Genomic DNA, 9,927 nt, shown 5'->3' on the forward strand with positions numbered 1-9,927 from the left:
GAAAGACTCTTCTACCACAGAGAACAGCATGAATTTTAGCCAAGCCAAAAGTTTTTTAGGGAGGTTTCTTGATCGTTTATTCCCTATCCTCTTGTGAGGGAGGCTGAGTGTGCTGTCTTTGATTGTAGAATGAGTTCTCCACCCTGCTCTTTCATTGTATTTATGAGCCAAGAAGCTCTTAGAATCCAGAAGTTGAAGATCCTATAATCTCTTTCCAAATATCTGTATCTCAAATAGATCAAAAGCAACTCAATGTTTAGAACCCTCACCATCTTCTTGGTTGATTCACTCAACTTTTTCCTGCTTTAATAAATAAGAAGGAAGCCACTGGAGAACTAGAAATATGACTGAGGTAGATAAATCCTGAATCCATAAGGATTAGTCTGAGTTAGGCATGTCACTGAGACTGAGTATGACTTTCTCTAATATTAAATGTACTAGCTACTTAATAATCAATACTCTGTGTGTTTGTTTGTTTGTATATGTGTGTGTGTGTGTGTGTGTGTGTGTGTGTTGGCTTTGAAGTGTTTGTTTCAATATCAAATATGCCACCATATAACTGTGTGACCTTTGGATGTAGCATAACTTGTCTGGGCCTCACTTTCCTCTTTAAAGATGAGAGAATTGGACCAAATGCCACTCTGGGTCCCTTTCAGCTTCAAATCATATATTTTATAATCCAGAGGATTTAAGCAGATATATATACTGTCCCACAAATAACCTAAGTCAAAATGTTCCTGGACCCGCCCTTTAATGGCTTATTTTCATAGCAATTGCACCAACCTTTGAGGGCAATAATTTAGGCCTCAAACCCAACAAGCATTTTCCATATCAATGAATGATATATTTTTTTCAAAGTAGGAGAGGGACTTTAAGAATCAATGATGTGATTTTATCACTGCAGAACTTCAAACTGATCATCCAGTTCCAGAGTAAGGCAGGATCACTTTATCCAGAGAATTTTTTTTTCCAAATTGGCTGCCCATTGGCACCGAGGCTACCATCACCCGACAACAATCTTAAATAATTAGATTTCTTAAAAAACATGTGCTTTTCACTATTTCTGATGGCCTACATGCAGCATTAGGAATTTAATTGATTTGTCCCAGGTCATTTATCTAGTATTTTTCACATGCAAGATTTAAACATGTCTAAGGACAACCCTCTACTATGTTGACTTCTTATTTTTTATTCAAATCTTTGGAAGCATTTAATACTACAAACAGTCCAAGAAATACTATGAGTGTACTGAGAAGGACTGAATTCCACCTGTGGAAGGAGGTTTCCTAAATAGATTAAGAATAAGATTAAGATTAAGGAAACCCAATTTTGAATCTTCTCTTATCATGACCTGTTTCCTCATCTACACAATGAAGATGTTGGATTACCTAATCTCTGAGGTCTCATAGCTAATATGAAATGATATTGAAAAGGAAGGAGAGATTGAGATTATAGATGGTTTCAAGAGATAGGAAGAGAATTTGTGATTTCTGACCATGTTTATCTTGCTAGGATTCTCAGACCAACCTGACCTTCCAATAATCCTCTTTGTACTATTCCTGGAAATCTGTATCATGACTATGAACTTGAATCTGATCTTCATCATTCTCTTCAGGATCGACACCTATCTTCCCTCCCTCATGTACTTCTTCCTCAGTTTTCTAGCCTTCACAGACATCTGCTACTCCTCAACTATTAACCTAAGAATGCTCTCTGATCCATTCAATATTCCTTTATAGCTTGGATGAGTTTGGCTGAGTGTTGTATCTTAGCTATGTTGGTATATGACTATTACGTGACCATCTGCAGCCCACTGAGATACATCACAGTCATAGATCTCCAAGTATAAGAAAATTGTGTCTGAGGCTTTTATGGGTGGGTTTTTCAGTAGCGTATTGAAACAACAGCTGGATTTCACCTGCATTTATGTGAGACAAAAATAATTAATCATTTTTTTCTGTGATGTTGCTTAGATCATAGCCCTGTTCTACTCCAACCCATTTATCAGTCAAATAATCTTACTAGTTATAGTGGTTCTTATTAGCTTCTTTATATTCTCCACTATCCTCATGTTCTATGGATACATCACAGACACAATCCTGAAAATACATTATGCTAAGGGAAAGGTGAAGGCCCTCAATACTTGTGCCTCTCACCTGACAGTTGTGACTCTTTTCTGACACTGGCATTTTTGTATACCTTCATCCCAGTTCTGACTATACCCAACACCTGGATAAGGTGCTATCTGTCTTCAATGTCATCCTAATCCATATGCTGAAACACCTGATCTAAAGTCTCAAGAACAAAGAGACCAAAGATGTCATGAAGAGGTTGGTGAAAAAAATATATTTCCCCTTAATAATAATGCTTTCCTGTTCTTTATTATAATGGATTAATAATGATCATGCTAATAATAATTGGGGGTAATGGAAATTGATTATTTCACTGGTGGAGGTTAATCCTTGGACCAAAACTCTAAACATTGTTGAAAGTGGGTTTCCTATTTATAACATTCATCTTAGAGAGATCCCTAGGGTACTCAAACATTAAATAACTTTCTAGCTGCCACAGAGTAGAATGAGTTCAATGCAATGTGTGAACTCAAATCCTTTAGGTTAGTCTTCTATTGACTATGCTGGTAATGGGAAACCTATTACACACATGTCAGCACCGACATGTGTAACCATTTTTGATTACATGTAGCCACATGCAACCGCATACAGAGAAGTTTGGGGCTGCATGCCAAGGATGAAACATTTGCTAAAGCATAGTGTAGACACTCTGTGCACTATAGATGACAATTCTACCTATATTAATTTACCTATTTTGGTTTATTAAATACAGTTATATATTACAATTATACTTTTTTGTTATTTAAACTATAAATATCACGAAACTATAGGTTTTTTTCCTCCGTGATACACCACCCGAATTATGCTTGGTTTTTTGGTGAATTTTGACACACCAAGCTCAAAAATTTGCCCATCACTGCACTATGCCATATTTCTTTTTTTATAATAATAAGTTCTAATCATAACTTTTGTGTGCAAATTGAATTAATTATAATATGGAGCACTTTTAAAATAATGTTTTATTGATACTTTTTGTTTTACATTGATTAAAATTCACCTTATAAAACCTCTTAGGTTTTCTCCCAGAAGATTTACTCTTATCAAAATAATTTTGTTCAGGGTACAGAAACAATCTTTAACAATCATTTTCTGACATTTTGTTCTCCAAATTCTTTCCCTCCTTCCCTCCCCTCTCTCTTCCCCAAGACAGCTAGTGACACAATATAGTTTACACATGTGCTATCATGCCATAAATATTTCCATATTCATCATGTTGTGAAGAAGACACATATCACACATATAAGAAAATACATAGGAAGAAAGTAAAATGAAAAATGAATTATGCCCAAAGGTTGATAAGACTGTATATATTTTTTACCCAGGTTTACTTCCTAAAGTGTTCACAGAAAAAGGAAAAGAATCTATATATTCTAAAATATTTATAGTAGCTTTATTTGTAAAGACAAGAAAAGTAGAAATTGAGGGGATCCTCATCACTTGGGGAATGGCTAAACAAGTTGTGGCATACGATTGTGATGGGATACTATTATTACACTTTAAGAAATGACAGTCAGACTAATTTTTTTATATCTAGGAATTTTTACTTTTAAAAATATTTTCTCAATTATATATAATATCAACTTTAGCATATGTTTCCTGCTATTATAAGAACCAAGTTATCTCTTCTCCCCCTCACTCCTCCTCCCTGTGTTAGAAAACAATTCAATCAGGGTTATACATATATGATCTACATATTTCCATATTGGTCATGTTATGAGAATAAGTATATAAAACCCAACCCCTCAAAACAAAAACACATAAATGAATTGAAGTGAAAAATACTGCTTTGATTTTCCTTCAGACTCCTTCAGTTCTTTCTCTGCTAGGTCTTTTGAAATCCTGACTGTGTCTCCACTTTTTTTTTCCTGGATGCTTGCAATATTTTCTTTGTGGCATGGGAGTTCTGGAATTTGGTTGTAAGATTCTTCAGAATGTTTCTTTTGGGATTTCTTTCATGAGGTGATTGATGAATTCTTTTAATTTCTGTTTTCTTCTCTTGTTTGGGAATATAAGACCACATTTCCCTGATGATTTCTTGTAATATGATCTCCAGGCTCTATTTTTTATTGTGGTTGAAAAGTATTCTAGTGATTCTTAGATTCTCTCTCCTGTATCTATTTTCCCAAGACATTTGTTTTTCCATTGAGATATTTCAGATTTTCACTTTTTCCCCACTCTTTTGAATTTGTTGTACTGTTTGCTAATTTTTTCAAGCCTTTGACATCATGGAGCAATGACTTGACTTGTGTCTGAGGATTTAAGTGTGGCAGAGTTGCACAAAGTCATCAATCTCTCTCTTCCAGAGTCATGTAAGTCCAGTGCCAAGGCAAAATCCAGGTGACTTGTGATGAGCTAGGATGCAGTGAAAGACCTGGACATTTTCTATATCTGACCAAGCTCTAAGCACTCTATAGCATCTGTTTTAGCCACCTTCCTGGCCAATGGAACAAATTGTTCTCATCCACCTATTCTCTTGAGAGACATCTTCACAATCTTGATGTAGACATCCCCCTAATTCACTGATGCTTTTGAAACCTGTTTTTTGCTCTTAAACTAGTTTACTTTAGTCCATCTGATAAGATGGTTTTTATCAGTTTAGCTTCTGTGCAAGCTATAGTTCTTGGAGTCACAAATTATTGAAGTAATTGATATATATATATATATAGAGAGAGAGAGAGATAGAAAGCAATATAATTTGTTAATGTTTTTTTGCAAAGCCACCCAGAAACACTGCTAATATGTATTATTATTCTCATTTGACAGATGAGGAAGAATGGAAGGAAACAAACATTTATTAAGTGCTCTCTCTCTGCTAATTACTAAGCATACAAATACAAGCAAAAAGAAAAACAATTTCTGCCCTCACAGAAACAAAATTCTAATGGGAGAAGATGAAATGGAGCTGAAGGTGGAGGAAGAAATACACTAGAATAGTAGAATAATTTTGAAGTCCAGAAACTCACGAACAGAGTCTGGAGGGGAGCAGCAACAAGTCAAACTGAGTTATTTCACAAAATAGAGGCTCCTGCAGGAACTCATTAATTGGAGAAGTGGGGCAAGCCTTGTGAAATAATTTTTCAATGTGATTGAGCCATAGGGTTGACAGCCTGTTCTAAGTCAAGGAGAAGTTCCTGGATGAAACAACAGCAGAGAAGGCATGATTTTTAAGTCCAAAACAGTGAGGGACAAGATTAGGTAGAGAGAGAAAAGAGGCAGTGAGGAATGTAGGGATCACAAAGGTGAAGTATTGTCCATGATTACACAGATAATGAGTGTTGGAGAGAGGCTCTCACAAGTCTTGGATTCAAGTCAGTACTAGGTGTGAAGAGAAAAACCAACAATGAAATCATCCCCAACATCAAGGAGCTTCCTGCATTCTTTTATAAGAAATTGATTTTTTTATACCTTTTAATTTGTATCACCCAGATTTCTTCCAAAATTTCTCCCCTCACTCTTCCCACAAAATCATCTCTTATCACAAAGAATTATTTTTTAAAATAAAACATTTATTAATATTCATTTTTGACCTGTTTACATGCTTCATACCCCTACTTTCCCCTTCACCCCCTCAATCTCCCCCCTCCATGGCTGATGCACATTTCCACTGGTTGTAACTTGTGTCCTTGTTCAAGACCTATTTCCAAATTGTTGTTAGTTGCATTGGTGTGGTAGTTTCGAGTCTGCATCCCCAATCATGTCCGCCTCAGCCCATGCATTCAAGCAATTGTTTATCTTCTATGTTTCTTCTCCCGCGGATCTTCCTGTGAATGTGGGTAACGTTCTTTACCATAAATCCCTCAGAGCTGTCTTGTGTCATTGCATTGCTGCTGGTACAGAAGTCCATTACATTTGATTTTACCATAGTATATCAGTCTCTGTGTACAATGTTCTTCTGGCTCTGCTCCTTTCACTCTGCATCAGATCCTGGAGGTCTTTCCAGTTCACCTGAAACTCCTCCAGTTTATTATTCCTTTTAGCACAATAGTATTCCATCACCAGCATATACCACAATTTGTTCAGCCATTCCCCAATTGAAGGGCATCCCCTCATTTTCCAGTTTTTTGCCACTACAAAAAGTGCAGCTATAAATATTTTCATACAAGTCTGTTTATCTATGATCTCTTTGGGGTACAAACCCAGCAATGGTATGGCTAGATCAACGGGCAGGCATTCTTTTGTAGCCCTTTGAGCATAATTTCAAATTGCCAGCCAGAATGGTTGGATCATTTCACAACTCCACCAGCAATGCATTAATGTCCCAATTTTGCCACATCCCCTCCAGCATTCATTACTCTCCCCTTCTTTTATTTTAGCCAATCTGCTATGTGTGAGGTGGTACCTCAGAGTTGTTTTGATTTGCATTTCTCTAATTATTAGAGATTTAGAACACTTTCTCATGTGCTTATTGATACTTTTGATTTCTTTACCTGAGAATTGCCTATTCATGTCTCTTGCCCATTTTTCAATTGGGGAGTTGCTTGATTTTTTGTGTATTTTTTATTGTCTAGGGTGATTTTAAATGGTGTTTCTCTTTCTACCTCTTGCTGCTCTAATATGTTGGAAATATATAGAAATGCTGATGATTTATGTGCATTTATTTTGTATCCTGCCACTTTGCTAAAGTTGTTGATTATTTCTACTAGCTTCTTAGTTGATTCTCTAGGATTTTTTAAGTAGACCATCATATCATCTGCAAAGAGTGATAGCTTAGTCTCCTCATTGCCTATTTTGATACCTTCAATTTCTTTTTCTTCTCTAATTGCTATTTCTAGTGTTTCTAGTACTATGTTGAATAATAGAGGTGATAATGGACATCCTTGTTTCACTCCTGATCTTATTGGGAAGGCTTCTAATTTATTCCCATACAAAGAATTATTTTTAAAAATAAAAAGAAGGAAAATTTAGCAAAATTGATCACATATTGAAAAAAAATCTGATGCTACTGTAACATAATTGATTGACTTCCCTTGTGGAAAGATGATGTAGTTTTAATGATCTTCTCTATTTGGACTTAAGACTCAGAGGAGGTATGAAGAACCCATATCAACTAAAAAACTCTTCCACCACAGGGAGAACAGCATAAATTTTGGCCAAGAAAGGAGAGTTTTAGGGAGGTTTTCTGCTCTTATTTCTTATCCTTTTCTGAGGTAGGTTGAGGACATTGCCTTTGCTTGTAGAATGAGTTCTCCTTCTTGTATTTCTGAGCCAAGAAGCTCTTGGGAAATGGAATCTGAAGATCCTTTAACCTCTTTCCAAACATCTGGTTTCCAGTAATCTAAAAAAAACTAAATGTTTAGAATCCTGACCACATTCTCAGGTGAGAACACTCAAGTGTTTCTACTTTGAGAAATAAGAAGTAAGTCATTGGGGAGCTAGAAATCTGTCCTAGAGAGACCAACCCTGGATCCATGAGAATTAGTGTTACTTAAGACTGGGACTAAGGATGAGATTGGCTTTCTCTTCCTGGTATGCATAAGTTCTGTCTATTTAATAGGGAGCAGGATGTGGTGTGTGTGTGTGTGTGTGTGTGTGTGTGTGTGTGTGTGTGTGTGTGCGCGTGTTGGATTTAGAGATGATCTTTGTTGCAATATCAAGTACACCACCATCTAACTATGAGCTTGGACACATAGTTTAACTTGTCTGGGTCTCACTTTTCTCTGCAAAATAAGAGGATTGGGGTAAATCGCCACTCTGGTCCCATTCAGTTTCAAATAAAAGATTTGATATTTTAGAGAATCCAGACTGATGCTTCACAAATGACCTGGCTCAAAATGTTCATAGCAATAGCACTAACCTTTTGGGACAGTAATTTAGGCTTTAAACACAATAACTAAGCAGAAGCATTTTCCAAATCAATGAATTATGTTTTCTATTCAAAGTATGAAGGGGATTTTAGAAATCATTGAGCACCTACTATGTGCCAGACATTGTGCTAAAACCTTTTAAAATATTCTCTTATTTGATCCTAACAACTCCACAAATTAGGTGCTATTATTATCCCAATTTTATTCTTGAGGAAACCAAGGAAAACAGAGGTTATCCAACTTGCCCACAGTCACATACATAGCTAGTAAATATTTGAAACTAGATTTTAACTCAGAACTCTTTTCACTATGGCAATACATGAGCAGTACTTTGAAGGAAGTTAGAGATAAGACATTAAAGGGAAGAAAGAGAAGATGATAGGTTTATAAGGCTAGCTGAGAAAAGAACATGACTCATTTAAGGAAAAAGAGATACTATGACAATTTGGCTATAAGAGGGAAAGTAGGGAATTCACCCAAAATATGTCTGGAAAATGAGGGATCTAGACTGTGGAGGGCTTTAACTGCCAGGCTGAGGATTTTGAATTTCATTCTTAAAAAATAGTTTCTGAGTAAGGAAATAACACCTGAAGAAAAATGCCACAAACATTGTCTTCCTTTTGATTTTTCACTCAGCACATCTATGGATATGGGAGAAAATGAGGCTTCTGTTATCATGTTCATTTTCCAAGGATTCTCAGACCAACCAGAGATGCAGATGATCCTTTTTACAATATTTCTAGGAACCTACCTCATGACTCTGACCTGGAACCTTGGTCTCATTATCCTCATCAGAAGTGACTTTCATCTTCATTCTTCCATGTACTTCTTCCTCAGTTTCCTAGCCTTCATAGATACCTGCTATTCTACCTCTAAATGAAAGACCTAGAATGCTCTTTGATTTCTTCCACAAAAATTAAGAATATATCCTTCCTGGCCTGTGCTACTCAATATTTCTTTATGGCCCGAATGGCTCTGGTTGAGTGCTGTCTCTTGACCATCATGGCATATGATTGCTATGTAGCCATTTGTAGCCCACTAAGATATCCTTCTATCATGGATCTCCAAGTGTGTAGGAAAATGGTGGTTGGGACTTATGTGATTGGATTTTTCAATAGCCTTTTTCAGACCACCTCTGGATTCCATTTCCATTTCTATGGGCCAAACATCATTAAACATTTTTTCTGTGATGTGCCTCAAATCTTAACCTTGGCCTGTTCCAATTCCTTCATTAACTAAATTGTGATAATTTGGTTAATAGTACGCACTGGATTGTTCTCATTCCTCCTTATCCCCATGTCCTATGGATACATCACAGTCACCATTCTGAAAATGACCTCCACCAAAGGAAAGCTCAAAGCCTTCAACACATGTGCCTTTCACATGACAGTTGTGATACTTTTCTATGGCACAGCTTTTTGTGTGTACTTTCATCCCATCTCTGTCCATTCTCCAAACCTGGACAAGGTACTCTCTGTCTTCTATGTCATTCTAACCCCCGTGTTGAATCCCCTGACCTATAGCCTCAGGAACAAGGATATCAAAGATGCCCTGAAGAGGCTGATAAAAAGAGGCATTTCTCTTTAAAAATAATATTTATCTTTATGATCAAATTAGTAATAATTGGGAACAATTGAGACTACTGATATTTCTGGTATAGGTTCCCCTTAGGCCGAAACTCTGTCCACTAAAACAGATGGGCTATCTATTTGTAACATTGGTCTTAGAGAGTTGCCTGGGTCACTAAAAGGGTAAATAACTTGACCATGGCCAAATAGTGCCTATCAGAGACAGTGCTTGAACCCAGGCCATCTCAGCTGTTCTTCTATTCATTATGCTATGCTTTAAAATTTTTCTTCAGATTACATGTCAAGATACTCTTCAATAATCGTTTTCTGGCATTTTGTGATCCAAGTTGTTCCCTGCCCCAATCCCTCTATTCTCCCCAAGATGGCAGTAATATGACATAGCTTGTATACTTGTTATTACAC

At 36.5% G+C, this 9,927-nt stretch overlaps 1 pseudogene; it reads left to right on the top strand.

The window, feature by feature from the left end:
* Positions 1–8,579: 8,579 nt before the first annotated feature.
* Positions 8,580–9,523, top strand: LOC123252723 (annotated as a pseudogene).
* Positions 9,524–9,927: the final 404 nt, after the last annotated feature.

This window comes from Gracilinanus agilis, chromosome 6, assembly GCF_016433145.1.
Source record: "Gracilinanus agilis isolate LMUSP501 chromosome 6, AgileGrace, whole genome shotgun sequence".
Classification (NCBI taxonomy): Eukaryota; Metazoa; Chordata; class Mammalia; order Didelphimorphia; family Didelphidae; genus Gracilinanus; species Gracilinanus agilis.